This window comes from Microcaecilia unicolor, chromosome 8, assembly GCF_901765095.1.
Source record: "Microcaecilia unicolor chromosome 8, aMicUni1.1, whole genome shotgun sequence".
Taxonomy (NCBI): domain Eukaryota; kingdom Metazoa; phylum Chordata; class Amphibia; order Gymnophiona; family Siphonopidae; genus Microcaecilia; species Microcaecilia unicolor.
In genome coordinates, this window is record NC_044038.1 from 99,655,915 (window position 1) to 99,682,333 (window position 26,419).

At 44.5% G+C, this 26,419-nt stretch overlaps 1 pseudogene; it reads left to right on the forward strand.

Moving 5' to 3' along the window:
- Nucleotides 1-26,419, forward strand: part of LOC115476806 — a 638,208-nt pseudogene that overhangs the window by 35,738 nt on the left and 576,051 nt on the right.

The following is a 26,419-nucleotide window of genomic DNA, read 5'->3' on the forward strand; positions in this document are numbered from 1 at the left end:
GTACTTGGCAGATCACAAGTGCTAGACAACAAATCTATTATTAATGCCACTCTGTGCTGTGGGGCTGTATGGTAAGGGGGAGGGAGAGGCTGGATGGCCATTTGTGTCCCTCAACAGTAAATAGCCATCCAGCCTCCGCGGCCCACCCCCCTGCACATAGGGCCATGGAGGTTGGAATGAACAGGTGGGCTTCTATATGGGCACCATTATCACACACATGCATCAACTTTCTTATTCACACTTCACATTTCATGCAATGCATATTGCTGCCTCCTCTCACATCAACAGCACCATTTGGTTATATGTAATGCACAACGCATACACTGTTAGATTAAATGTGAAAAAATATTTTTTATGTCCAAACCCCAACATATTCCCCCCCCACCCCTACAAATTCCCCCCCCCCACAAAAATTCCCCAACACCCTTACATATCCCCCAACCCCCCCTCCAACATTTCCCCCCCCCCAAAATCCAAACAATTCACCCCAAAACACCCCCCCACAAATTCCAAACAATTCACCCAACAACCCCTCCCTCACAAAATGCAAACAACTCCCCCCCCCAAGTCTATGAAGGGCAGCCACGGCCTCTTATCAAGGCCCTCTGTAGCAGGGTAATGAGCAGCACCAGCACCATCCTCAGTGGGCCGTGGAGCTGCTCATTACCCTGCCTAATGGTTCTGAGCTCCTGTAGCACCTGGTTCTGCCCATCTACCAGGTGCTGCAGGAGGCGCAGAACTGCAGCTGGGCCAAGGGCTGGAGTTGGCCCAGGGGATGGAGAGGCCTCAGATGGAGGTGGCCCAGGGGCTGGAGCTGGCCCAGGGGATGGAGATGGCCCAGGGGAGGGAGACGTCTCAGATGGAGCTGCACGTGGGGAGGGGTCCTCCATAATGGGCCTCCTCAGCCGGCTCCTCCTCCTCCTGTTGGTGGCCCTCCTGGGCTGACTCCTCCTCCTCCTCCTCCTCCTCCTCCTCCAGGTGCCCCTCCTGGCCTGGCTCCTCCTCCTCCAGGTGGCCCTCCTCATCCACCTGCTGGTGCTGGAGCCCTGTGTATGTAAAAGGAGTATGGATGAGATCAGCACATGCAACATGGCTTGCATAGTGCAGTAGCTGGGTGGCCTGAGCTGGGGGATGGGGGAAGGTGCGAGGAGGCGTGGCCTATACCCATGGGGGACTGAGATGCATCAGATGACATGAAAGGAACCCTGGAAGCTGCTCTGACATCACAGAACACACAGGACATGTTGGCAGATCACACTCATTGGTGACCAGCATGTTTGCATTGTGAGATGCGACGAGGGTTTGGTGACCTGTTTTTGTTGGGGTTTTTTTTTTTTTGGGGGGGGGGGCGGTGGGAAGGGTGTTTAGCACATAACTTTTATGTGAGGGAGGCCATGACATCCAGTAAAAGTAGGGCCTCAGGCAGGTCTACCAGGACACACTATCCACCCACCCCAGAAAGGGGGAGAGTAAAGTGAGGCATGTCATATCATTCATCTTGGGGGGGTGGGGGGGGGGGATGGTTGTTGGAAGTTGCAGCCACAGTCATGGGAGGGCACCTGCAACCTGCGTCCTTGATCTGGGACAGATATGTTATTACTTACAAGTTGGCTAGTAGCCACATGGAAAGTGATATTGTACAGGACATTTGCATTATTCAATAAATATATTTAGAAATCAGTACAGATATCCTGTTTTTGAATACTTACGGCGAGCCCTGAGGTGCCGTCGCACTGCCCGGATGAGATCTGGCCTCTCCCGCCTCACACGGCAGAACCTCCTACTCAGGGACTCCAGGTCCCTGTGAACTCCGAAGCGTCTGTAAGATATAGGTTTGTAGAGCAGGAGTCAGGGGATGGTCCTTCTTGCCCTCTGCACACACATTCATTTGTCAATCAAATAGCAGAGGGTCAACACTGATGGGGGGGGGGGACCACCTCCATTGGTACAGATTCATAGGAGCCACCTTTTTAAATTTTTTGGGGGTGCAACCCCCAGTGGAGATCACCCCTCCCTGGACACATACAAGGAATTTATTCAATATTGGGGGTGCTACAGCAGCCACCGATTTGGCTCCTATGCAGATGATGCCATAGAGGTGGCCATGAGGCCAGAAAGTACCGTTTGTATGCATTATAATTTATGCTTGTAAAACTACTTTATATGTGTTATCATTACCATGTTATGAAGATCCTTCTGTATGCTATACATTTATTTTGTTAAATGTTTCCACTATTCATGATGTATTGTAAGCCACATTGACCCTGCAAAGAGGTGGGAAAATGTGGGATACAAATGCAAGAAATAATGAAATAACGAAATACATTATTGTAGGGATATGGGAATGGTTGTCCTTTCAAGTACATACATTTTATTACTGATTGTGCATGTACCCATATTACTCATTATCCTTGCATGCACACTCCAGTTACTGGCTACATTGATGAGGGAGCTGTTATATGTGTAAGTTCAGGGGGGGGGGGCATACACTTACCTCTCAAGCCTCTCCCTGATGCGGGACCAGGCTCTCATGGCCTAGAGCCTGGGGGGCAGGTGGTGGTGGGTGATGATGAGCCTGTGCCGGTGCCTAAGGCATAGCCGCACCAGCAGTAGGCTCTCCTCCTCACTGAAATTTGGCTCCCTCCATAAGTGCGCCATCTTTTTCAGTGAGAATAGGTGTGGGAAAACAAGTGCTTTAAATGGACGTCCTTGCGTGATGGACGTCGTTTCGTGCACAGCTCCATATATGGATTACCATCCCATATATGGCCCTATCAGCACGTGGACGCCGTCGTAACCATAGACGTCTTTGACGTCCATGCCTGGTTGTTATGCGTGCGGGCCCTTCATACGTGCGGAACTTGCCTTATATAGATTAGTATGAAGCACCCGACCCTTTTCACATATACACAATATGCATATAGCTGCATGTTCAGTAGGTGTACAGTGCATGCAGTTCCGGACATCCAGATAGGGCACATATGAGGAATATTCGGTGGAGCAGCATGATCTTTCTGTAGTTGACGCATATAAACGTCCCTCATATTTTCCCTACCTGGATGTCCAGAACAGCATGTACTGTACTTGCGGTACACCTATGTACATTCTTTTACACACTTTCTGATTTGGTCGTTTTCACCTGCGATAATCGAACGTGTTAGGGCGCCCTATTTAGTAACGCTTATGCGGTCCTCAGTTGGTTGTTTTGCAACAGGGGTAATCGATTGTCGAAAAACGCTCATACTATTTTTCGATTATACATGCATGATTTTGGACGTTTTCGTAAGCACGTCCTAATTCGTACTTGGACGACCTTTTGATTATGCCCCTCTATATGTCCTATCAGAACTGGAGGCACCGGTAGTTGCTCACTACATAGCACAACAATACAAGTTTGATGATTATAAATGCATCGCTATAGATCAAGTAGTGGAAACAATTACGGAAGGAGACAGTGGTGGCAAATTAATTCAGCAAGAACAGAAGTGGATATACAGGCTGAAATCCCTTATCCCTAAAGGACTGAACAGCAAAATTGAATGGAAAGTGTTTCTGTATAAAAATATATATATTTTAGCAAATTTGACAATATATTTTTGTAAACACAGACGCGTACTTCTTAGTAAGTACTGCCAGATTAAGTCAGTTTGCCAGTCTTTCAATAGTTCGAAATAGGACTTGCTTTTTGCTCCTTTAAGATGAAGTTATATCCTTAGCCGTCAGTGATTGGGTAATAAGTATCAGCGTCCTTTTAAAAATGCAGACGTCATTTTCAAAATTGTCAATACCATGGAGATGTACTTGTAGGCACTCTATCAGATAAAAATGGCAAATTAAAACTAATATTAAAATAAGGATTAGGATTGAATTGAAGCATAAAAGTCCATGTAGTTCTGGATTTTACTTACAAGTTCTTTCTATGACTAGGACTTCAAGATAGTGATGCTGACGGTTTGGCTCCCAAAGAAGCATATTGTGAAACAGAGGCGCTCTGTTGAGCAAACCGAAAAAGCAAGAGAAGAATTTTATTTGAAACATATAAGTGCCTTTCAAGTTCTAAGATTTCAATCGGAACTGTAGATTTGATTTCATTCACAAAGTGCAAGTAACTAATGTAAATGACCAGTATAGAATTAACCAAAAGCACATAAAAATCTTTTGAAAATAAAAGAGGAAGTTTTTCAGACCTGTGAGGATGTTCACACGGCTTTTTTTGTTGTAAAAAACAGTGACAACAGGCCGAACATCTAGGTCTTTTCCTTCTTCTAAAACACTAGACCTTTTAAAACTAAAAAATTAAATTTGAATGAACAATAAGTAAAACTAACCAAACGTGCTAATGTTGCCATTAGTGTGTGGCCATTAGCAAAAATTAGTGCATGAGCCATTACTACCACCTATTTTGTAAGCGGGAAGGGTTCATCCACTAATCACACACTAATCAGTGCATGATACTGAAGACATGCTAACTGATTAGCACAGAAACGCCCACTCTCTCCCAAACACGCCCCCTCTATTTAAAAAAAAAAAAAAATGTACTTTTTAGTGCACAGTTTGCATATACAGCTTGTAAAATTACCATGGGACGGCCCAATACATCCCTTGGTAAGCCCTTTAAACCCAAATAAGCAGCTTCGTAAAAGGACTCCTAAATCAGGTCATAACATTCTTCGCTACATAAGTACATAAGCATCGCCATGCTGGGACAGACCAAGGGTCCATCGAGCCCAGCACCCTGTCACTGACAGCGGCCAAAAGAACAAGCAATTTGTTCCACCCATCCTAGAAATACTGTATCTCTCCACACCAGACATCACCGCGGAGACCCAGGCAAAGGTATCGGCCTGCTTATCCGACATTGCTGCCTGGATGTCCAACCGCCACCTGAAACTGAACATGTCCAAGACCGAGCTTATCGTCTTTCCACCAAAACCCACTTCTCCTCTTCCTCCACTTTCTATCTCAGTTGATAACACCCTCATCCTCCCCGTCTCATCTGCCCGCAACCTTGGAGTCATCTTTGACTCCTCTCTCTCCTTCTCTGCGCATAACCAGCAGATAGCCAAGACCTGTCGCTTCTTCCTCTTTAACATCAGCAAAATTCACCCTTTCCTCTCTGAACACACCACCCGAACTCTCGTCCACGCTCTCATTACCTCTCGCCTGGACTACTGCAACTTACTCCTCACCGGCCTCCCACTTAGCCATCTATCCCCCCTTCAATCTGTTCAGAACTCTGCTGCACGTCTCATATTCCGCCAGAACCGATATACTCATATCACCCCTCTCCTAAGGTCACTTCACTGGCTTCTGATCAGATACAAAAGAAAAACGAGTGGAAATACAATTTCAAGAGATCAAACCAAGAAAAGAGGTGAAATGCTCCGAAAAACTTTATTGAGGACCCATGGGTCCTCAATAAAGTTTTTCGGAGCATTTCACCTCTTTTCTTGGTTTGATCTCTTGAAATTGTATTTCCACTCGTTTTTCTTTTGTGTTGGACTTTTGTGGAAATTTTTGGACCTTTCATTTCTACGGTTTCCGATCAGATACCGCATTCAATTCAAGCTTCTCCTTCTTACCTACAAATGCACTCAGTCTGCTGCCCCTCACTATCTTTCTACCCTCATCTCCCCTTACGTTCCCACCCGTAACCTCCGTTCACAGGACAAATCCCTCCTCTCAGTACCCTTCTCCACCACCGCCAACTCCAGGCTCCGCTCATTCTGCCTCGCCTCACCCTATGCTTGGAACAACCTTCCTGAACCCTTACGCCAAGCCCCCTCCCTGCCCGTCTTCAAGTCTTTGCTTAAAGCCCATCTCTTCAATGCTGCATTCGGCACCTAACCCTTACCGTTCAGTGAATCCAGACTGCCCCAATTTGACTGCCCCTATCGGACCGACCGTTGTCTATTAGATTGTAAGCTCTTTGAGCAGGGACTGTCTCTCTTTGTTAAATTGTACAGCGCTGCGTAACCCTAGTAGCGCTCTAGAAATGTTAAGTAGTAGTAGTAGTAGTATTCCCTCGTCCATTCAATAACATTCTATGGCTTTTTCCTTCAGGAAGCCGTCCAACCCTTTTTTGAAGTCCGCTAAGCCCCAGCCCCAGCCTCTTCAGCCTATCCTGATAGGGAAGTCATCCCATCCCCTGTATCATCTTTGTTGCCCTTCTCTGCACCTTTTTCAATTTCACTATGTCTTTTTTGAGGTGCGGCGACCACAATTGAACACAATACTCGAGGTGCGGTCGCACCATGGAGCGATACAATGGCAGAATAATATCCTTATTTTTGTTTTCAATCCCTTTCCTAATGATACCCAACATTCTATTTGCTTTCCTAGCTGCAGCAGCACATTGAGCATAAGTTTTCATGTTTGAATCTTTATTTATAAGTTTTACATTTACATCCATAGCAGTGGCGTAGCTACGTGGGGCCTGAGGGGGCCTGGGCCCCCATAGATTTCAGTCGGGACCCCCCTCCCGGTGAACCCGCCCCCACCGCCGCCTACCTTCGGTTTTGCTGGCGGGGGACCCCAATCCCCGCCAGCCGACGTCCTCTCCGACCGTTCTGCTGCAGTCAGACTCAGAAAAGTCTTCTTCCTTCAACAGTTGCATGCTGACGTCCTGCACGTTGTACGTGCAGGACGTCAGACTCCGAGAACATTCATTAAGGGGGGGAAATCATGAAGCAGTGTTAGGGCATTAATGCACGTTATTTGGCCCTAAGGCTGCTTGACTAAAAATATCACAGTGATATTTAATTTGCCATGGGTTAGGTAATAATGAGATGCATAATATGCAAATGCATGCTTTCCATCTCATTACTATGCAAATACCCTAATGTGACTTGTGGAGATACACCATGGGAATATTCATTCTAGATATCCTGAAACCAGATTGAATAGTGGGTACTCCAGGACCAGCTTGAGAAATTGTTTAATTGATAGGGAAGTGCAAAGCAAGTTGGTTTGCCTGTCTTCAAACGACTGAGGAGATCAACAGTTAACATGAGCTTTCTTTGATTTGTCTTTCCCTAGCAATGCAATGTCCTGACAACAGCCAGTATAAGACCTGTGGTAGTGCATGTCCACGTACTTGCAACAATGATGCTGCCCAATGTGCTGAACCCTGTGTGGAAACCTGTGAATGTAATGATGGCTTTGTGCTGAATGAGGGGAAATGTGTCCCTAAGAGCAGCTGCGGCTGTGTCTTTGAGGGCCGGATCTATGAAGCCAATGAAAAATTCTGGGCAGATCAGAAATGTGAGAAGCAGTGCTTCTGTAACTCAGTGACAAAGAAGGTTGAATGCACAGCCACCAAATGCAAAGCCAACCAGAAGTGTGATGTTGTCAAAGGCATCCAAGACTGTTATCCTATGACCTATGGTACCTGCTCAGCTTCAGGAGACCCTCACTATATTACTTTTGATAAACATAGATATGACTTCCAAGGTACATGTGTTTATCTTTTTGCTGGGCTATTGAAAAAGGGTGAAGACTTGATTGACTTCCAAGTATACATCCAGAATGACAACCGGGGCAGCAAAGTTGTAGCTTATACTACCCTTGTTCAATTTAAAGTTTTGGAATATGACTTCATAATGAGCAGAGAGAACCATGACAAAGTGATGGTAAGTTTTGGAAATTTCAATGTCTGATACCTAGAAAAATTTACCGAAAATGCATAATGAATAGGCCTCTTCAATAGTCTTTGCCACTGAATGGTAGAACTGATGTGTAATAAAAATTTGGCCACACACTGGAGTGAGGAAACATTTATTCAGCAATGGAATACACTATTGGGTTATAGAACTGCTGTTATAAGGGGAGTCAACTTTTACGGACATGTGGAAAGTGTGGAGGAAATGAAGAGCATCATAAATCTGCATTGTGGTTCTGAAATGGTCATTTTTTTTCACAGAAGAGAATGGAAACAGTGGCCATAGATTTTGTTTTATTCCTAAAGAAGAACTGGTCATTTTTATTTATTTATTTGTTACATTTGTACCCCACATTTTCCCACCTATTTGCAGGCTCAATGTGGCTTACATAATAGTACCGTAAAGGCGTTTGCCAGTCGGTTGATAACAAATACAGGTTATATTGTGGTGGAAGTGAGGTAGGTGTGTATGAGGCACCGTGATGATGGAAGGGATGAAGATTGTATATTGTCCAGTATGATCATTGGTTATGTTGTGTTGCTGGGTGTGGGGATTTACATTGGATCGGTGAGGTAAGCCTTTTTGAAGAAGGTGGTTTTTAGTGATTTCCTGAAGTTTAGATGGTCATGGATTATTTTCACAGCTTTTGGGAGTCCATTCCATAGTTGTGCACTTAGGTAGGAGAAGCTGGATGCATAAGTTGTTTTGTATTTCAGTCCTTTGCAATTTGGGTAATGCAGGTTTAGGTATGATCGTGATGATCCGATTCTGTTTCTGGTTGGTAGATCTATGAGGTCTGTCATGTATCCTGGGACTACACCGTAGATAATTTTGTGGACCAAGGTGCAGATTTTGAAGATGATCCGTTCTATGATTGGGAGCCGGTGTAGCTTTTCTCGGAGGGGTTTGGCGCTTTCGAAGCATGTTTTACCAAATATCAGTCTGGCAGCTGTGTTTTGGGCAGTGTGGAGTTTTTTTTGCGAGTTCTTTACATCCCGCATAGATTCTGTTGCAGTAGTCTGTATGGCTTAGGACCATTGATTGTATTAGGTTTTGAAATATTTCCCTTGGGAAGAAAGCTTTTATTCATTTGAGTTTCCACATTGAGTAAAACATTTTCTTTATTACGGAGTTTACTTGTTTACTTGTTTCTCAAGGGTAAAGCTGCGGTCGATTATGAAGCCAAGTATTTTTAGGCTATCTGAGGTAGGGAGGGTGTGTTCTGGGGTGTTTATGGTTGTGGGTTTGTACGTATTATGTTGAGATGAGAGGATAAGGCAGTGTGTTTTTTCAGTGTTCAGTTTCAGTTGGAATGAGTTTGCCCAGGAGTCCTTGATGTTTAGATCGTCATTGATTTCATTGGTTATTTCTATTAAGTCATGACTGAAGGGAATGTAGATTGTGACGTCATCTGCATAGATGAACAGGTTGAGGCCTCGGTTGGATAGGGACTTTGCCAGTGGGATCATCATCACGTTGAAGAGTATTGGTGATAATGGTGATCCTTGGGGTACTCCCCAGGTAGCTTTCCACGGTGATGATATGTTTCAGTTTTATTTTACTTGGTAAGTTCTGGCGGTAAGAGAAAACCCTTTATCCAGTTAAGTACATTTCCATCATCTGGTTGACCACGTCGAATGCACTTGACATGTCGAATTGGAGGAGAAGTATACTTTTACCTGTGGCTATTTCTTGCTTGAATTTGGCCAAGAGGGTTAGGACAGTTTCGATACTGTGGTGGGGGCGGAATTCTGACTGTGACTCTTGTAGTATTGAGAACTTGTCCATGTATTCCGTAAGCTGTTTGGTCACCAAGCTCTCCATCAGTTTGACTACTAGTTGGATAGACACAACTGGGCGGTAATTGGTTAGGTCATTTGTGTTTTTCTTAGTGTCTTTAGGTATTGGGGTGAGTAGGATGTTATCATATTCCTCGGGGAAGAGACCTTGTTGTAGCCTGAAGTTTTAGTGGGATGTGAGATCTGCCATGAAGCGGTCTGGGGCGGATTTGAGTAAATGACTAGGACATGTATCCAGTTTGCAGTGGGTATTGGCAAACCTATGAGTTGATTTTGTAACTGATTCAGTGGTGAGGATAGTGAATGTTGACCAGAAACGGTCAGATGGGCATTCACCAGGGATTAGGTCCAGGTCGTTGAAGAAGTTTTCGATGTCGGTGTTGTGCTGAGGAAGTGTGTTGCGTAATTTTTTCGTAAACGTAATTAGCAAGTTTGTCTGCAGGTGGCATGGTTGAAAAGTGAGGTGAAGGAAGCTATTAGGGCTAAAAGAAACGCCTTCAGAAAACGGAAGAAGGAACCGTCTGAAAATAACAAGAAACAACATAAGGAGTGTCAAAGCAAATGCAAGGCGCAGATAAAGATGGCCAAGAGGGAGTACAAAAAAAAGTAAGCATTAGAGGCAAAAAAACACATTAAAAAGTTTTTTGGGTACATTAAAAGTAGGAAGCCGGCAAGAGCGGTTGGACCGCTGGATACCGAGGGATAAAAGGGGTGATCAAGGATGACAAAGACGTAGCGGAGAGTTTGAATGAATTCTTTGCTTCGGTCTTCACCGAGAAAGATTTGGGTGGGATACCGGTATCAGAAATGGTATTTCAAGCAAACGAGTCAGAGAAACTTACTGAATTCACAGTAAACCTGGAGGACGTAATGGGGCAATTCAGCAAACTGAAGAGTAGAAAATCTCCTGAACCGGATGGTATACATCCTAGAGTACTGATAGAACTGAAAAATGAGCTTGTGGAGCTACTGTTAGTGATATGTAATTCATCCTTAAAATCGGGCGTTGTACCGGAAGATTGGAGGGTGGCCAATGTAACGCCGATTTTAAAAAATGTTCCAGGGGAGATCCGGGAAATTATAGACCGGTGAGTTTGACGTCGGTGCCGGGGAAAATGGTAGAGGCTATTATTAAAAACAAAATTGCAGAGCATATCCAAGGACATGGATTACTGAGACCAAGTCAGCACGGCTTTAGTGTGGGGAAATCTTGCCTGACCAATTTACTTCAATTCTTTGAAGGAGTAAACAAACATGTGGACAAAGGGGAGCCGGTTGATATTGTGTATCTGGATTTTCAAAAAGCATTTGATAAGGTACCTCATGAAAGGCTACTGAGGAAATTGGAGGGTCATGGGATAGGAGGTAGTGTTCTATTGTGGATTAAAAACTGGTTAAAAGATAGAAAACAGAGAGTAGGGTTAAATGGTCATTATTCTTAATGGAGAAGGGTAGTTAGTGGGGTTCCTCAGGGGTCAGTGCTAGGACCGCTGCTTTTTAATATATTTATAAATGATTTAGAGATGGGAGTAACCAGCGAGGTAATTAAATTTGCTGATGACACAAAGTTATTCAAAGTTGTTAACTCTCGAGAGGATTGTGAAAAATTACAGAAGGACCTTACGAGACTGGGAGACTGGGTGGCTAAATGGCAGATGACATTTAATGTGAACAAGTGCAAGGTGATGCATGTGGGAAAAAAGAACCTGAATTATAGCTACGTCATTCAAGGTTCCACGTTAGGAGTTACGGACCAAAAAAGGGATCTGGGGGTCGTCGTTGATAATACACTGAAACTTTCTGCTCAGTGTGCTGTTGCGGCTAGGAAAGCGAATAGAATGTTGGGTATTATTAGGAAAGGTATGGAGAACAGGTGTTAGGATGTTATAATGCCGTTGTATCACTCCATGGTGCGCCGCACCTTGAGTATTGTGTTCAATTCTGGTCGCCACATCTCAAGAAAGATATAGTAGAACTGGAAAAGGTGCAGCGAAGGGCGACAAAAATGATAGCGGGATGGGACGACTTCCCTATGAAGAAAGACTAAGGAGTTAGGGCTTTTCAGCTTGGAGAAGAGATGGCTGAGGGGAGACATGACAGAGGTATATAAAATAATGAGTGGAATGGAACAGGTGGATGTGAAGCGTCTGTTCATGCTTTCCAAAAATAGTAGGATTAGGGGGCATGCGATGAAACTACAGTGTAGTAATTTTAAAATAAATAGGAGAAAAATTTTCTTCACCCAACACATAATTAAACTCTGGAATTTGTTGCTGGAGAACGTAGTGAAGGCGGTTAGCTTGGCAGAGTTTAAAAAGGGGTTGGACAATTTCCTAAAGGACAAGTCCATAGACCGCTACTAAATGGACTTGGGAAAAATCCACCATTTCGGGAATAATATGTATAAAATGTTTGTACATTTGGGTAGCTTGCCAGGTGCCCTTGACCTGGATTGGCCGCTGTCGGGGACATGATGCTGGGCTCGATGGACCTTTGGTCTTTTCCCAGTATGGCATTACTTATGTACTTATGTCATTGAACCATGGTATCGAGTTTTGTCTTCTTGATATTCTTTTCTTTAGTGGAGCTATTTCATTTAGTGCGCTTCTGCATCTATCCTCCCTCTGATTGAGGTAGTGTATGAAGTCCATTCATGTTTTCCATTCGTTGTCATATATCAGTTGCCAGAATAATTGTGGATCTATTTGCCCTCTCGTGGTGTAAGTTGTGTGTGCTGGTGTATGGTTTAGTCCCTTCTTCCACCAGTTTAGGGATAGGTTCAGTTTGTAGTAGTCAGTCCAATGTGTTTCTGTCCATTTGATGTCTGTTATTATTAGGTTATGATCTGTGGACAGTTTATGTGATAAGAGGTCTAGTGTGTGACCTTTATTGTGGGTAGCTTGCATGTGGGGCCATTTGAGATCCCAGGATTGTAGGAAGTCTTTGCATTCACATGCATTGGTGGAGTTGGAGTCTTCTAGGTGAAGGTTTATGTCGCCTAGTATTAATGTATTGGAGTTGTTTACACAAGTGTTTGAGATGAAGTCCTTGAAAATAGGTTGGCTTTCATTCCAGTTACCGGGCGGTCTGTAAAACAGGATGCAGTTCAGATGATTGGTCAGGGATTTGTTATGGATTCTGAATGATGCGATTTCTAGTTGGGGTGTTATGGATTCGGCAATGGTTTCTGTGGTGAATTGGGTTCGATAGATTATAGCTATGCCTCCTCCTCTCGTTTCCATTCTAGTCCAATGGGTGATTGTGGGCATAGTTCAAGGATAATGGGGTCCTTTTGATCGTGAATCCATGTTTCGTTGATGAAGATAAAATCGAGGTTTTCTGAGCTGATCCAGTCTGATATTGTTGTTGTTTTGTTAACTACGGACCTAGCATTAATGTAGCCCACTTGGATATTTTGGTATGGGGCTGCTAGGTTTGATGATATGTGGATTTTTTGCTGTTCCTTGGGTGGTGTGTGTTTATTGTGATCTTTCCTTCCATTTTGTTGGTGGTGTCCGTATTTAGATAGTCTTCATTTAGTTTGATGGGTGTCAGTTTAGTGAGGTGTGGAGTGTTTGATCAGTCTTTGGTGATTTTGTAGGATGGGTATGATATTATTTCCTGTAAGTGGGATGGATAGTGTTAGGTGGATCAGTGAAAGGGAGTAGATTGTTAGGACTATTTTGATTGTATTCATTTTGGTGTCAATTTGGGGATAGGTAGGTGATAGGTAGGTTACTCACAGTCAGCTGCTTGGGGGTGATGTCCTTGGTGCAGAGCTCTGTTGCTTTGGACACCATTCTGATGGTTGGAGGCAAAGAGGTTCCATTAGCAAGGGCACAGTGCTGCCAGTTTGGGTAGAGTTGCAAGTTGGTTGTCTAACAGGTGGCGGTTGTTTGGGCTGGGATCTTCACAGATCAGCTTCCTGTGATTAGTAGTTTGATAGGTATATTTGGTAGGTGACTGTTATGACCCGGTAGAAGTGAGCCCCTGTGCCCCGACTGAGCACGGCAGAGATGGAGTGACGCCGCACTCAGTCAGGCAGTCAGACAACCCCGTAGCTTCACCTGGGAAGCGACCACCTTTCACCAAGAGTTGAGCTCCCAGTTGCAGGTGGCCACCAGGACTTCTGAAATCAGTGGGGTTGCACAGCCGCTGACCAGGCTGACGGGCAAGCAGACACAGTCCAATAGCCAAGTAATCCGTAGGGCAAAGAATAGTCAAACCAGTCTAAGGTCTAGGCAGGCAGCAAACAATCGTGGTCAGGAAAACAAGCCGAGGTCTGGTACACAGGAATACAGGAACTGAGGAAAGCCGGTGAACAGAACTCCGGCGTGGACCTCTGAGACAATTGAGGCCGAAGCAACGAAGGACTGAAGGCAGGGCCTTAAGTAGTGGAGGAATTAGGCTCAAGCATGTGCAGCTGATTCAAGATGACTGCCCCCATCAGCAGAGGTGCCTACGTCCAAATATGGGCTTCCTTCCTGACCTCGTTACTCCAAGATGGCTTCCCAGGACCTGATCTATCCAAGATGGCTGTGGCCATTGATCCAACCCAGATGACGGTTGCCAGAACTAGGAAACAGAAACAGACCCTCCTTCCTTCCTGAAGCTAACCAACACCAAGATGGCCAGCTATCTTCGCCGGGCCACGACTCGCCGGCGAATCGGCCGCGCAGGTCTGGCACCAGGTGAGGGACGTAACAGTGGCTCGGCTGGGTCCCACTCGGGGCGAGCTGCTTTCACTGCGATGGTCAGCTCATGCATTGTAATGCCGTATGGGCCCGTTTCTACGTCGTAGGTCCCTTGCGACTCAACCGGTGGGTGCTCCCTCTGTGCACCGGGACGGTGTAGAAGCCGGGTCTGCGGGATCCCCTGAATCTAAGTGCGACCTTAAGACTGGAGCGCATCTTTGTTTTGGCGGCCGCTGCTGCTTACAGTACACTGCAGCGATCATCAGCGATTACCCAGCGCTGCGATTCTCTATTCTCCTCTTACCGTGGCGAATTTCAAGGAGGTTAAACCAAGGAGGTGTAATACACTGGAGTGGAAATAAGCCTATCTAGTCCATTATAAGCAAGGAAGATATTTGATTAATCTCAGTTTCCGCTCCCCTGCGCAGCAGTCACCGGTGTTCACTCAAAACACAGGTTAATCCAAGGGGGAGTAGTAGACTGGAGTGGAGGTGAGCCTATTTAGTACACTATAAGCAAGGAGGATATTTGATTAATCTCTGTTTCCACTCCCCCGTGCAGCTGTCACCAGCGTTCACTCAAAACACAGCAATCAAACCTGTGTGCTGCTGTATCCTCGTTTTCGTGTTTTATTGTCGTCCAACTGTAACAGGTATTGTCCAGCTACATGGCACTCTCTGTGGTCTGCACAGGTGCTCTTCTGACGCCGGCACTGGGACGTGGGTGTGTGGAATCCAGGGCTCTGGTCCGGGAGGGAGCTGTTCCCACTGCCGAGCCAGCCGCAAGGATCGCCGTGGGACAGTCTCCAATGCTCAGGCCCCGCTCTCGGTCCTCCAGGCCCCCGCTCCCAGGTGAGGCCGTCTGTCTGGGCGATGTTGGGGCGAGAACCGACCAGGCCACGAGGGAGGTATTGCCGGTGGGGCCTCCGGGGTCGACCTGTCCAGGGGGTCCTCCATCACGGTGGGGAGCCCCGATCCAGTGGCGGTCAGCACGCCTGGGCTCGGTAGTCCGATGGCTGATGTCCCGATGATTCGGTGGCCACCGGTCTCGCTCCTAACCGCAGTTTAAGCTCTGATTAACCCTGTATATTACCAAATACAAAGTCAGAGTTTGATTCCTTTCTCAGCCTTCTGTTGATGGTCTGGTTGGGTGTTATTTCACTATTGGTCTCACTTTATACAATGGGGCTCAATTGCTAATAACACATGATAATGGTGTTATTGCATGCTAATGCAGTAGCGTGCATTAGTAACTGCTGTTTATCTTTATGTTTTAGCCTTTCATTGACTGATTAAAAATATCATTGGCAATAATTACTTATCTCCCCACTAATCTTATGAGCATAGATGCCAAAGCTTCAGAATGACAGGGTGTGTAAAACACATGCAGATTCATTCTAAACAGGTAATAGAAGAAAGAATTGAGATGTACAGATAGTGTTTTTTGAGTTTCACCAGTATTTTGAAACTCAGTTTACTCACATAGAGCCTGTTCTAAAATACAGGAGAAATGGATATTTATACATGAGGTGCAGCCTTGGATGCATAACCAATTAGAATCCCAACAATCTCACAGTGATCTTTTGCCAGTTTGGAATTTAGGGGTGGGGGTGGGGGACAAAAACCAGTGGGAATTTAAGAGGACAACCCTCCTAATCCTTAAAATGGAGTGCTGCTCAATAGATGATGTTTCCCAAATCTCAAATGTGCTTGGTAGCAGGTGTAACTCCCTACGTTGATCTTTCAGGACATAGAAGTTTAGTCCCTTTCTGAAATGTCATGTCAATTAACCTGTCACGCCCTTGTCCCACCCAAGGCATGCCCATGCCCCTTTCCATTTGCATACACAAGTTTGATACATGCATATCCTGGCTTAGTAAAATGAGGACTTAGACATTTATATACGATAAACATTTCAGTGCCAGTTTATGCACATAACAAACACAAATAGGGTTTGTACAATGAGGGCCAATACAAATTGCCCCTCCCTGGACACAATGAAGAAGTTTGCTGTATACTGAAGGTGCTCAGCACTCACAGAGGTGGATTATATGTTTATGGATGAATATGTTTTGATTATTCTGGATTCTGGAAGTTGCTCTTAGTATGTTATTCAGTCCTACATATTGATGGATTTTCAACTTTTCAATGCTATTTTTTATAGGTGAATGGATTGCTGATCAATTTGCCATATAGCATTGACAGTGGGAAAATTACTGTCTACAAAGAAGGATTTCATGGAATAATCCAGACTAAATTTGGCCTGAGAGTGACCTTCAACTTTGACAGTCAACTTTCAGTAACCATCCCAAGCACCTATGCCGGGGCTGTTGGTGGTCTCTGTGGAGATTTCAATGGGGACAGTAGCAATGACTTAATCATGAAGAATGGCATGACTACAACAGATGCAACCATCTTTGGAAAGAGCTGGAAAGTGAAGGATATCCGTGGGTGCACGGATGATAACAGAGACTGCTCAGATATGGCCACAGTTGAAAATCGCCAAAGAGAAAGTAAAGGGGAGTGCGGGATTCTCTTAGACAAAAATGGTCCCTTCAGAGAATGCCATGCCAAAATTAATCCTCAGGGCATTTTCAAGGACTGCGTATATGACTATTGCTTCTATAAAGGGCGCCAAGATGTCATATGCAAAGTCATATCTAGCTACGCAGCAGCTTGCCAAAATGCTGGTGCAACTGTCTATACTTGGAGATCTGCCCAATTCTGCAGTGAGTATTTCATTTATAACTTTCTTTATATTATTGGTGTCAGAAAATATTATTGCAGTACAGTAAACTTTATTTATTTATTTGTTTATTAGAATTTATTTACCACCTTTTTGAAGGCATGGCGATGCACAGCAAGAATAAGTCAAACATAAGCGATAGACAATTACAGCAGTAAAAAATATTCAAATAACACTAAAAAATATGGCATAGAGGGGCATTTTCGAAAGAAACGTCTAAGTTGGGATTTGGACGGCTTTGTAAAATGTCCAAATCCAGGGGCGGGGAAAACCGTATTTTCGAAAAAAGATGGATGTCCATCTTTCGTTTTGAAAATACCAAGGATGTCCTTGGATTTGGATGTCCTTAGACATGGACATCTTTGACTTTTGGTGATTTTCAAAACCAAAGACATCCATGTCAAAAACTTCCAAATCCAAGCCATTTGGACGTGGAAGGAGCCAGCAATTGTAGTGCACTGGACCCCTGACATGCCAGGACACCAATCGGGCACCCTAGGGGGCACTGCAGTGGACTTCATAAATTGCTCCCAGATATATAGCTCCCTTACCGTGTGTGCTGAGCCCCACAACCCCCCCCCCCCAAAAATCAACTACCCCCAACTGTACACCACTACCATAGCTCTTAAGGGTGAAGGGGGCACCTATATGTGGGTATAGAGGGTTTGCTGGAGGGTTCGCTGTTTCCTCCACAAATGTAACAGGTAGGGGGATATTGGCCTTGGTCCGCCTGTCTGAAGTGCACTGCACCCACTAAAACTGCTCCAGGGACCTGCATGCGCTGTCATAGACCTGAGTATGACATTTTAGGCTGGCATAGAGGTTGGCACATAATATTTTTAAAGATGTGTTTAGAAGGTGAGAGGGGGTTAGTGACCACTGGGGGAGTAACAGGAGGTCATCCCCAATTCCCTCTGGTGGTCATCTGGTTATTTTGGGCACCTTTTTGTGCCTTATTCGTAAGAAAAACAAGTCCGGGTGAAAACGTCCAAGTGTTAGTCATGGACGTCTCTGCTTTTTTCGATTATGGCTCAAAGACGTCCAAGTCTTAGGCACGCCCAAGTCCCGCCTTCACCATGCCTCCGGCACGCCCCCTTGAAATTTGTACATCCTTGCAACGGACTTCAGTTAGAGACGTCCAAAATCGGGTTTCGATTATACCGATTTGGACATCTCTGAGAGATGGACGTCCATTATGTTGGAAGATGGACGTCCATCTCTTTCAAAAATGAGCCTGATAGTTTACTACTTACGCTGTCACCACAATACGTAATACAAAATTTTAATAGACAGCCTAGGGTATAAGCAAAGATGGAAAATATAAGGATCTCTATTACAAAGCCGTGCTAGTGATTCCCAGCATGGCAAACTTGACAAAGCCCATAGGAATTGAGTGCACTTTGTCGCATTTGTCATGCAGTATTTCTGAGAATAAGGTACTGCACTACAATGGCTTAGTAAAAGAAGCCCATAGAAAAGTAAGATAGAGTAACAGGAGTAAGAAGATAAGAGGATTAATTTAAGAAAGTTGCACACTACTAAATTTAGAATTTTCATTCCATAATTGAGCCAATAATCAAAAGATCTCTATGGTTATTTAGGGGAATTTTCCTCTCTGCTGATAGGTATTTTTTAGTCACAGAGCAGTTAGGTAATAGATCTGTTCCTTGCAGCTCATGGATACTTCCTAGGGACCTGGATTGACCGCTGTCAGGGACAGAATGCTGGGATCAGTGGCAAATGTTATGTGAACAAGTGCAAAGTGATGAACATAGACAAAAGTAGTCCAAATCATAGCTACACAATACTAGGTTCCACATTAGGAGTCACCACATCGGAAAAGGATGTAGGCATCATCATGGGCAACACATTGAAATCTTCTGTTCAATATGCAGTGTTACCTAAAAAAGGAAACAATGCTAGGAATTATTAAGAAAAGAATCTTGAATAACACAAACAATATAATAATATCTCAAAACTGCTTGATGGTATAACTTTTGAGTGTTGGGTACTATTCTAGTCACAACATCTCAAAATCAATAGAGCAAAATTAGAAAAGGTACAGAGAATAGCATCCAACTACAGTAATTCAAGAGAAGTTGAAACTTTTTAAAGTAAACATTAAACTTAAATTATGTAGAAAGACCTACACCTATTAAACTAATCACCTCAGAAACATTGGAGAGATATGGTTTTATAGAGGAGCTCTACTGATCAGAAAATTATGAAGCTGAATAGGTTCAAAGAAATGGTAAAACCCCACATTATTCAATTTAAGAATACATTTACAAGGAAATCAAAGGCAAAATGTTGCACCCAAAGACAGCACTTCCTGTTTCATTGTCAAGAATATTTCCTATGATCCTGAGTTCACCGAGAGACATCAGGGAATATCTGGAAATGCTCCTTCAAAAAGATTGGATTAGATATCCATAAATAAAAACATAGTAAAGGGGTATGAATTTTTATATCTTTCAGCTGCCCTAGTCTTCCCAGTCAAAACCAAAACATGCCCCTTTACCTTGTATACATTCTTGAGTTGTAGACATGTATATCCCAGCTTTGTAAAGTACACTATCAGGCTTATTTTTGAAAGAGAAGGGCGCCCATCTTCCGACACAAATCGGGAGATGGGCGTCCTTCTCTCAGGGTCGCCCAAAGTGGCATAATTGAAAGCCGATTTTGGGCGTCCTCCACTGCTTCCCGTCATGGGGACGACCAAAGTTCACAGGGGCATGTCGGCACCATAGCGAAGGTGGGACTGGAGCGTGATTAAGAGATGGGCGTCCTTGGCCAATAATGGAAAAAAGAAGGGCGTCCCTGATGAACACTTGGCCGACTTTACTTGGTCCATTTATTCTTACGACCAAGCCATGAAAAGGTGCCTAAACTGACCAGAAGACCACCGGAGGGAATTGGGGATGACCTCCCCTTACTCATCCAGTGGTCACCAACCCCCTCCCACCCTAAAAAAAAACTTTACAAATTTTTTTGCCAGCCTCTATGCCAGCCTCAAATGTCATACCTAGCTGTATGACAGCAGTATGCAGGTCCCTGGAGCAGTTTTAGTGGGTGCAGTGCACTTCAGGCAGGCGGACCCAGGCCCACCCCCCTTACCTGTTACACTTGTGGTGGTAAATATGAGCCCTCCAAATCCCACCCAAAACCCACTGTACCCACATGTAGGTGCCCCCCTTCACCCCTTAGGGGTATGGTAGTGGTGTACAGTTGTGGGGAGTGGGTTTTGGGGGGCTCAGCACCCAAGGTACGGGAGCTATGCACCTGGGAGCAATTTGTGAAGTCTACTGCATTGCCCCCTAGGGTGCCCGGTTGGTGTCTAGGCATGTGAGGGGGACCAGTGCACTACGAGTTCTGGCTCCTCCCACGACCAAAGGGCTTGTATTTGGTCGTTTTTGAGATGGGCATCCTTGGTTTCCATTATGGCCGAAAACCGGGGACGACCATCTCTAAGGTCGACCATCTCAACATTTAGGTCGACCTTATGTTGAGATTTGGGCATCCCCGACCTATTATTGAAATGAAAGATGGACGCCCATCTTGTTTCGATAATACGGGTTTCCCCGCCTTTTCGCGGGGCTGTCCTGGAAGGACACCCTCATGAAAACTTGGGCGCCCCGTTTGATTATGCCCCTCCACGAATGTCTAAATGCTGGTTTATGGGTATCTAAAACATTAACAGTTTTCTAAAATAAGCGCTGTGGAAGGGCATTTTCGAAAAAAAAATCCCACATCCAAGTCAGAATTAGGATGTCCCGTTCATAACATTCAATAATAATAAAAAAAAAAATAAATCTCACAGCCATTTTTGAACAGGAAATACATCAGCATTTTCTGTTCACAAATAGTGAGAATGTTCAAAATGGACAGCAATTTTACAAAATAAAACAACCAAATTATGATGGTCAAAAAAACATGTTCAAGGATGTCTGTCTGGCAGCATTTGTACAAATATGGCCACAAAGACATCCCTGCAGAGCAGAGGGGCAGCCAGTGGTCAGTGTGGTGGATTTTAATCCAGGGCACCCAGGTTCATATTCCACTCTAACTCTGCAATTTTAAATGGTGAGCCCTACTGTTCCTGACTCTACACCACTTCAATAGCCTTCAGGCTTGCAGGTGTTTTTAATATTTAGGTACAGGAGGTATATCCCTGTTTCTGGAGGGCTCACAATTAAAAAAAATAAAAAAATTACAGAGTTGAAGTGGGATTTGAATCTGGGTTCCTTGGTTTACAGACTTCCACATTGACTAGTAGGCTACCCTTCTGTTTTGCTTACTAGTGTGTTCAGAATGCTCATAATACCTGATATTGCTAGGGAGCCTATTTTTCCCTTTTTGGTGTCACTTTCAGGGGTGAGGGAGGGGGACAGTGACCACTGGGGATTAAGGAGGGGTCATGCTTTAATCCCTTCAGTGGTCGACTCAGGGGCGTATCTGGACTCCGGCGGTAGGGGGGGCCAGAGCCAGAGGGAGGGGGCACATTTTAGCGGCCCCCCCCCCCCCCGCCCCCCCCGCCGCCGCCGCCGAGCCCCCACCGCCACCAATAACTTAGTCTCTCCACCCCCCTCCCGCCGCCAACCCTCCCCCGCTGCCGTTCTTACTTTTGCTGGCGGGGGACCCCAACCCCCGCCAGCCGAGGTCTGCTTCCACCTGCCGCTGCCTTCAAAACTTCTTCTTCAGCCGGCGGGGGACCCCAAACCCCCGCCAGCCGCCCCGCGCTGTTTAAAATTCATCTTCGGCCTCCGTGGCCGTGCTGCTGGGATAGGCGGCGCTGTTGAAATCCACTTCGGAGTCTGACGTCGCAGCACGTACAACGTACAACGACGTCAGACTCCGAAGTGGATTTCAACAGCGCCGCCTATCCCAGCAGCACGGCCACGGAGGCCGAAGATGAATTATAAACAGCGCGGGGCGGCTGGCGGGGGTTTGGGGTCCCCCGCCGGCTGAAGAAGAAGTTGTGAAGGCAGCGGCAGGTGGAAGCAGACCTCGGCTGGCGGGGGTTGGGGTCCCCCGCCAGCAAAAGTAAGAACGGCAGCGGGGGAGGGTTGATGGCGGTAGGGGGGGCCAGGGCAAAATCTGCGGGGGCCCAGGCCCCTGAGGCCCCACGCAGATACGCCCCTGGGTCGACTACTCAATCAGGGCACCTTTTATACCATGGACATGATTGAAATAGGTCTAACATAGGACACCCTCTTTTTTGACTTGGATGTTTCTTCCCATTTTAATATCGCTGTTGGATGTCCTAAATTCATACCCTCTCTGATCCCTCCCTAAGTACACCCACAATATCCGCCCTTGTTATTTAGATAAACTGCAGTAGAGAATGTCCAAATTCTGCCTTTTGAAAATCATGATTTAGATGTTTTGGGCTGATGGATGTGTTTTTGGGCATTTTGAGGCATCCATTTGCTTTGAAAATGAGCACAATACAGTGAGCATAGGAGTGTTTTCACTGATTATATTGCACTGTTCTATAAGAATTATTTGATTTTTCAGGGGTTCCTTATAGAAAACAAGAGAACACATTTGCATTAAATATAAGGGGATCATTTTCAAAACAGAAAAACGTCCAACAAATGGCATAACAGGCAGATAAACGTATTTCTCACAGAAAGTACATAAGTACATAAGTAATGCCCACTGGGAAAAGACCAAGGGTCCATCGAGCCCAGCATCCTGTCCACGACAGCGGCCAATCCAGGCCAAGGGCACCTGGCAAGCTTCCCAAATGTACAAACATTCTATACATGTTATTCCTGGAATTGTGGATTTTTCCCAAGTCCATTTAGTAGCAGTTTATGGACTTGTCCTTTAGGAAACCGTCTAACCCCTTTTTAAACTCTGCCAAGCTAACCGCCTTCACCACGTTCTCCGGTAACGAATTCCAGAGTTTAATTACGCGTTGAGTGAAGAAAAAGTTGCTCCGATTTGTTTTAAATTTACTACACTGTAGTTTCATCGCATGCCCCCTAGTCCTAGTATTTTTGGAAAGCGGCAACCAGAATAGAACACAATACTCAAGGTGCGGTCGCACCATGGAGCGATATAACGGCATTATAACATCCTCACACCTGTTTTCCATACCTTTCCTAATAATACCCAACATTCTATTCGCTTTCCGAGCCGCAGCAGCACACTGAGCAGAAGGTTTCAGTGTATTATCGACGACGACACCCTTTCTTGGTCCGTAACTCCGAACGTGGAACCTTGCATGACATAGCTATAATTCGGGTTCATTTTTCCCACATGCATCACCTTGCACTTGCTCACATTAAACGTCATCTGCCATCTAGCCGCCCAGTCTCCCAGTCTCGTAAGGTCCTTCTGTAATTTTTCACAATCCTGTCGCGAGTTAACGACTTTGAATAACTTTGTGTCATCAGCAAATTTAATTACCTCGCTAGTTACTCCCATCTCTAAATCATTTATAAATATATTAAAAAGCAGCGGTCCTAGCACTGACCCCTGAGGAACCCCACTAACTACCCTTCTCCATTGTGAATACTGCCCATTTAACCCCACTCTCTGTTTCCTATCCTTCAACCAGTTTTTAATCAACAATAGGACTTTTCCTCCTATCCCATGACCCTCCAATTTCCTCTGTAGCCTTTCATGAGGTACCTTGTCAAACGCGTTTGGAAAATCCAGATACACAATATCAACCTGCTCCCCTTTGTCCACATGTTTGTTTATTCCTTCAAAGAATTGAAGTAAATTGGTCAGGCAAGATTTCCCCCCACAAAAGCCGTGCTGACTCAGTCTCAGTAATGCATGTCCTCAGATGTGCTCTGTAATTTTGTTTTTAATAATAGCCTCTACCATTTTCCCCGGCATCGACGTCACACTCACCGGTCTATAATTTCCCAGATCTCCCCTGGAACCTTTTTTAAAAATGGGTGTTACATTGGCCAACCTCTAATCTTCCGGTACCACGCTCAATTTTAAGGATAAATTGCATATCACTAGCAGTAGCTCCGCAAGCTCATTTTTCAGTTCTATCAGTACTCTAGGATGAATACCATCCGGTCCAGGAGATTTGCAACTCTTCAGTTTGCTGAACTGCCCCATTACGTCCTCCAGGTTTACCGTGAAGTCAGTAAGTTTCTCCGACTCGTCCGCTTGAAATATCATTTCCGACACCGGTATCCCACCCAAATCTTCCTCGATGAAGACCGAAGCAAAGAATTCATTCAATCTCTCCGCTACATCTTTATCTTCCTTGATTGCCCCTTTTACCCCTCGGTCATCCAGCGGCCCAACTGATTCTTTTGCCGACTTCCTGCTTTTAATATACTGAAAAAAAGTGTTACTATGTTTTTTTGCCTCTAATGCTATCTTTTTTTCGTAATCCCTCTTGGCCTTCTTAATCTGCTCCTTGCATTTGCTTTGACACTCCTTATGCTGCTTCTTGTTATTTTCAGACGGTTCCTTCTTCCATTTTCTGAAGGCATTTCTTTTAGCCCTAATAGCTTCCTAAAGCGTATAATCAAACCAACACCAAAAAACCACTCAAGTGTACTAGCCACCAAAAAGAAGGTGTTCCCAGAGGGGGAATTTTGTGAGAGTGACACGGGCAGTGTTATGTGCTGAATGTTTATCACCAATAACAGATTTATTTATTTTTTATTTTATTTTATTGCACTTGTATCCCACATTTTCCCACCTATTTGCAGGCTCAATGTGGCTTACAAATACCTGTAATGGCAACACCATTTCAGGGTACAGAAATACAATTGGTGTTTACAAAGATGACAAGAATAGTAAGCTTAATATATCGATCTAATCAAACAGTTGTAGAAAAAAAAGATATTTGTAATCAGGGAAGCGTGTTGGTGTGTTGTAGTTAGTTATGGATTTTCGTGATAAGCTTTGGTGAAGAGATAGGTTTTCAACGATTTGCGAAAATTAGTTAATTGTTTTTAGGTGTTTTGGAAGTGCATTCCACAACTGCGTGCTCATGTAAGAAAAGCTGGACGCGTGTGTCAGTTTGTATTTTAATCCTTTGCAACTGGGGAAGTTCAGATGAAGAAAGGTACGGGCAGATCTTTTGGCATTTCTGGATGGGAGGTCCTCTAGGTCAAGCATGTATGATGGGGTATCTCCATAAATGATTTTATGGACTATCGTGCAGATTTTGAACGTGATACGTTCTTTAAGAGGGAGCCAGTGTAGTTTCTCTCTTAGGGGTTTTGCACTTTCATATTTTGTTTTTCCAAATATAAGTCTGGCTGCGGTGTTTTGGACAATTTGAAGTTTCTTGATAATCTGTTCTTTACATCCAGCGTAAAGTGCATTGCAGTAGTCCAGGTGACTTAGTACCATCGATTGTACCAGGTTTTGAAAATGGCTCTTGGGAAGAAAAGGTTTTACTCTTTTGAGTTTCCACATGGAGTGGAACATTTTCTTAGTTGTATTCTTCACATGGTTTTCAAGTGTGAGATGTTGATCTATGGTAACTCCCAGAATTTTCAGCGTGTTAGAGACAGGGAGGGAAATGTTTGAGGTGGTTATGGTGGGGAAGTTATTTGTGTTATATTGTGAGGTAAGTATAAGGCATTGTGTTTTTTCTGCGTTGAGTTTTAGCTGAAATGCATCCGCCCAGGAGTGCATGATTTGGAAGCTTTGGTTGATCTCGTTGGTGATTTCCTTTAGATCGTGTTTGAACGGGATGTAGATCGTAACATCATCTGCATATATGTATGGATTGAGGTTTTGATTATCTAGCAGCTTAGCTAGAGGTGTCATCATTAGGTTAAAGAGGGTTGGTGAGAGGGGTGATCCTTGGGAAACTCCACATTAAGGTGACCATGGGGCTGACGTCGTCACTTTAGTTGTTACTTGGTAAGATCTCATTGTCAGGAATCCTCTAAACCATTTAAGAACATTTCCTCTAATTCCAAAGTATTCCAGAATGTGTAGAAGTATTCTATGGTTGACCATGTCGAAGGCACTGGACATGTCAAATTGTAGAAGAAGTATGTTGTTGCCAATTGCAATTGCTTGTTTAAACTTGTTCATTAAAGTTACCAATACTGTTTCGGTGCTGTAGTTCGATCTAAATCCTGATTGAGATTTATGCAGAATTGAGTGTTTGTTTAGGTAGTTGGTGAGCTGTTTTGTCACTGCGCCGTCCATGAGTTTGGTTGTCAGCGGGATCGATGCTACTGGGCGATAGTTGGTTAGGTCACTTGTAGATTTCTTTGCGTCTTTAGGTAGAGGAGTAAGTAGAATATTTCCTTTATCTTTTGGGAAGAGACCCTGTTGTAGCATGTGATTCAGGTGTCTCATGAGGTCTGTTTTGAATTGTTGAGGGGCGGATCTTATAAGATTGTTAGGGCAGGTATCTAATTTGCATTGTGATTTGGCATAATTTTTAAGCATTCGAGAAGTATTGTCGATTGATATTGTGTCAAAGTTGGTCCATGATCGGTCAGCTGGGTATTCCCCAGGTAATGGGTCTAAACATTCAAGGAGTTTTACATAGTTTGTTGTGTTGGTC